The sequence below is a fragment of the Nannospalax galili genome, unplaced genomic scaffold, assembly GCF_000622305.1.
Source record: "Nannospalax galili isolate Female #2095 unplaced genomic scaffold, S.galili_v1.0 scaffold87, whole genome shotgun sequence".
NCBI lineage: Eukaryota > Metazoa > Chordata > Mammalia > Rodentia > Spalacidae > Nannospalax > Nannospalax galili.
The window spans coordinates 251,073-256,258 of record NW_008360320.1 but is presented as its reverse complement, the minus strand read 5'-3'; the positions used below and the strand labels follow the sequence as shown (position 1 = coordinate 256,258).

The 5,186-nt window shown below is 47.4% G+C and overlaps 1 pseudogene; it reads right to left on the bottom strand.

The window, feature by feature from the left end:
• Positions 1-870: 870 nt before the first annotated feature.
• The window catches only part of LOC103727342, a 12,720-nt pseudogene continuing 8,404 nt past the window's right edge, over positions 871-5,186 (bottom strand).

The following is a 5,186-nucleotide window of genomic DNA, read 5'->3' as shown; positions in this document are numbered from 1 at the left end:
CATGCGTTTCTAATCTCTATATATCTGATTATTACTAGTCACAGTTGGTTACTTTCTGAGCTCCTTGGCATCTGAGCATGGATATAAAGCCATCAGGTAGATTTCAATGGTAATGTTTTTCACATGTACTAATTATTAAGGAGCAAATTTTTATGCTTTGAAGAATTATTTTTTTAATCATTTTTTTAATTTTTTTTCTTAGATTCTACTTTATTTGGTAAAATTCAGAAACTAACAACCAATTCACAGCCCCCTACCCTCCTTCTCTGTGAAGAAGGGAGTTCCCCGAGACAAAAGGGCTGTGGCTTGGGGATCATCCACCATCCCAGGTTTCCACTCAGAATGCTCATGGCCTGATAGGCTTCCAGGCTGATGTTCTCAGAGGCAAGAGAAGAAAGCAAGAGGAAGCTCTCACTTCAAGACAATGAAACCCTCCCAACCCTCTTCCCCCACCTCAAGCTCCCCATACCACAACCTACATGAAGACAGTAGAGAACAAAGCATGAGTGTGAGACATTGCACACACATCCATACATGCATAGAGCTTTGTCTCAGCCAAAAAGCTACAAAAGCCTCATCCCCCTCCCAGAAGGAGGCCAACTGGCAATGCCACTAAAGGCTTGGTGGTCCAAGGTGATGGCTGGAATCATGTTAGACTGGTAAAAATCCAGGGAGAAAATATTCCACCTTCAGCCCATTCCTAGGTCTCTAGTGAACTGGGTTTAGTTCTAGAAAGCCCTGTTTCCACACAGGTGAGCTATGGCTTTGGGGTCAGCCAGCTTGGGGAAGGCTTCTCATGGCCAGGAAGATAACGTGAGAGGGAGGGGAGGGGAGGGCAGCGCCTTTGGGAAGGGCCTAGAAAGGAGCCCCAGCTCTTGGCTAATGGATCCGAGTTAGCTCCTCCACAACTTTGATGAGGTCGTCTGCAGTAGCCTCCCGCTTCATACCACTGCCATCATCATATTGTAGGTTTGCCACAACCTCCTGCATCTTGGGATGGCTGACATCCAGAAAACTCTCAATCAGGTCCCCATCGATGAAGCCTGTGGCAGTTCTGCCTTTCGCTCGGTGTGAAAGGATCTCCAAAAAGAGTGCTCAATCTTGCACTTCGATGACTTTATTGAGTCGGTTCTGCATGTCCAACAGGTTGTACCAGCTCTCTGACAGTAAAGTCACCAGTCCAATCATGCCATTGACTGTGCCAAAGAGCACCGAGCCCCGTGTGGGGGTGGAAGTCTCACCCAGATTCTGCATGACCAGAGAGCCGTGGCAGAACACATTGACAAATTCACCCAGGTGGAAGAGACCAACTTCCTGCAGGTGCTGCCGCTCCTCATCGGTGGTGGCAGCGCTGTCCTCCTGACACACAAACAAATTAAAGGCATTATCAGCCCCCAGGAAATTGTCATCATCCAAGATTTCTACTGCACTCATCCAGTTAGGATTGAAGTCTTCGGCAATCTCTTCAAAGTTTCCTTCCATGGGCTTGCAGGCAAGCAGCAGTACTGAGCGCATGAGGTCGCCCACAAGGATGAAGTCACCCTAGTTCTTCAAGTAGAGGGCTATGATGTTGTTGTAGTGATTACGCTCAGTGCAGAGTTCCTTCTCGATGGTCCACTCATAAAGCCGCACCAGGCTATCGATGCTGGCAAGCAGCTTCCCATTGAACTCCACCATAGAGTACACAGCACCTTTCACTTCCTTTTCAGCCACAGTCTGCAGTTTTCCATCAGAATACTGGAAGACCACAATATGACCCTGCTTGGGCTCCACCTCTTCAGGATATACCATGGCTGTGCCCACAATGAAGTATGTATTGGGGTCTTTTCCCAACTTGCAGGAGACCAGGCTGAGGGAATACTCATTCTGTAGAAACTGGTGGGCATGAAGCACTTCGAAGGTGTGCTGATCGATGAGGAGGAGGTTATGCACCTCCACCTCTTCTCCAAAGGAGGTCTCAAGATGAGCAGTACTACTAGGGAACAGCTTGCTGGAGCTGACGCTGCTGGACAGGGCCTGGTGCTGGCAATGGGCCTCAGAGCAGTTGTGCCTCCACTGGTGTCTTGGACTTCAATGGCTGGAGAGGACCCCAAAGCACTGGGACACTTCCTGGTAGCAAATCTTCCTGGGTGATTTGTAGAGGGGGACTGTGCGAATGTGGAGCTTCTGGATCTCATCGATGGTGCCAATGGTGAGGGCACTATTGTTGTCCAGTGCCAGGCTGTCAGGATAGCCATCTGAGTTGAGGGGACACATGTAGTTCACCTCCTGAGGTTGACATTGGAGAAGACCTTGTGATTGCTGCTATAGATGACAGTGGGCCGGTCAGAGCAAGCAAAGACGTTGGTGGTAGAAAGGGAACAGAAAGTCCTCAACACTGTCGGCTGGGTGCCCAAAGTCACCTTTTTACGGTTGCTCAGCAAGCCTGTCTCAATGTTGAGCCCAAAGTAGAAAATAACTCCATCTCCCAAGGCACAAAGGAGGTGTGGCTACTCTCAAACGTCATCATTAAGATGGAGCGAGGAATGATCTCTCCACCCAGTGTCTCCTTGTGCAGTAGTTCAAAGGATGGCAGTTTCAAGATTCTAGCTGAGATGTCTGTCCAGAGGCCAATGGCACAAAGTGGGGACAGCCCATTGCTGTCCCCTAACGGGGTGATGTCCAAGCAAGCCACTTCATGTTCCATCTCTGTGTGAGCTGTGGATGGATCTGAAGGTAGTAGAGAGCCCTTGCCACAGCGACAACAACCTGGCTGCTGTTACAGGAAGCCACACTGATGTTCTTGCCCTAAGGCTCCTTCCACTCGCTAACTAGAGCTTTAAGCTCTTGAGAGACCAACCTCACAGATGCTGAAGTGATCTGAATAAGCTTCTGATGAGCCATGTTTCCATAGAAGAAAGTCTGCTGATCATCTACAAAGCCCACCAGTTCCATCTCTTCCACTTCCTCCCCATTTAACATGAGAACTCATGTCTGGCCCACAAAAGAGAGCACCAAAGTGTCATCAGTCTCCCAACTGGAGTCAGACTGCAATGGCCATAAACTTTGATGCCTGGTAAGTCAATGCTGGCATGCTCATGGATTCCAATTCCATTCCAGATGATCCGCAAGAAACCTTCCTTGAAAGCCCCAGAGCAAGTGACCAGCTGCCCCTGTCCCTGCCTCTCCAGGTCCACCACACACATATCCACAATCAGTCCTAAGTTGGTAAAGGTTTCTATGGCTACGACATAGGAGCCTTGTTCATTGCTGTCATCGTTGAGCTTTACAAGCTGGGAATCACCTAGGTGAGACCCGACAAACACAACACCATTGTCAAGGTAAGTTAGGCACTCTGCAATGGAGGTCTCTCCAAGGAGTTACACACAATTCCTTCCATATCTCACAGAAGGAATCATGAGTCATTAGGATCCATCTGATTATGGCACACAATCATGCTTTGCTTGATGATAGAAGGGGCAATTGCCAGGTATTTGTCACCATTGTGATAGGTGATGGATTCCTGTCCAATGATGATGGTACCTCCAAAAGGCTCTGGGACTGCAATCACCATTGAAGCTTCAGCCTCTACATTCTCCTGTTTCAAGGACCCTTGTTGAACTCCTCTCTCACCCTCCCATCTCCCTATCAGTCTCCCCTCCTAGCCTGGGTCCTGGCCCATTCCTTGTCTTGGTGCCCCAGACACCTGGGGAACCAATACTGCTTCCTAATCCTGTGCATCCAGAGCAATTCAGTTCCTTCTAGAGTCCCCAGGGGCACTCTGGGCCTGGCCCCACCCTCACCTCCCTCTGCCCCCCTGGGGCTGGACAACCGCCAGCCTCTTTCCTGGACACCGGGGCTGACCTTTCCTCTTCCTGGTCCTTTGCATCCAGACCAACCCAGCTCCCAAGTGCAGTCCCCAGGGGCCCTTGTGGCGGCCTCCCACCCCATCTTCCTCTGCATCTCTGGGTGGCACAGCCACCAGCTGCCCTAGACCAGCATCTTTCCTGGGCATGGCTCCCAGACCAGTCCAACTCCCAAAGTCCTGAGGCCAAAATCAATCCTGGAGGGATCCAGACCTTAGGAGAAAGCCTGAGAGCATCTGATCCTTATCTGAATTGGGCCTCTGTGGGAACTCCTGAAGACAAAAGCAATCTGGCCACTCCAATATAAAATTGAAAGAGAGAACTGGAAGCTTAGAGGAACCAGCCTTTCATGCCTAAAAAGTAAACCACAAAGACACACAAAGTTCACAAAAAGAAGCAGACCTAAATTTGAAGGCTTGAGTCTCACACAAGAATCAGAAACTACAAAAGAAATTCACATGTCAAAATCACAGAGAAAAAATAACAACATGAAAAACCAAAACAACATATCTCCACCAAATACCAATAGTCCTCTAGAGGAGTACAATGAGAAACCCCTGGAGACAAAGCAGGACATGGAACTGCCTGAAAGTATCTGATCCTCATCAGACTTGGGCCTCTGTGGGAACTCCTGAAGACAAAAGCAATCTGGCCACTCCAATATAAAATCATTGATGACTACTCAGGCTGAAATGAAGAAGGAAGTGAAACACTCAGGAAATGATAGGAGAAAGCCTCATCAATAGGATGAATGGAATGGAAAACAGAATATCAAGACTGGAAGATAAAGTGGACAAACTAGACGATTCAAGCAAAGATTATGAAAAATTTAAGAAATCACAAGAAGGGAATATTCAGGAATTGTGTGACACCATAAAAAGACCAAACTTATGAATCATAGGCATACAGGAAGGAGAAGAATCCCAAGATAATGGCATGAACCAGATCTTCAAAAGAATCATGGAAGAAAATTTCCCAAAATTAAAGAAAGACATGCCCATACAAATACAAGAAGCATATAGAACACCAAAAAAGGACCAGAAAAGAAACTCTCCACAGCACATCATAGTAAAAAAAAACTGAACGTACAAAACAAAGAGACAATACTGAAATCTGAAAAAGAGAAACAACAAGCCACATATAAAGGAAAACCCATTGGGATTGTAGCTGACTTTTCAGTGCAAACTATGAAAGCCAGAGAGCCTGGACTAAAGTATTCCCAGTTTTAAATGACCACAGATGCCAACCTAGACTACTATACTCAGCCAAAATGTCTATTAGAGTCGAAGGGGAAAGAAAAATCTTCCATGACATAAATAGGCTGAAGGAATTCATGTCCAC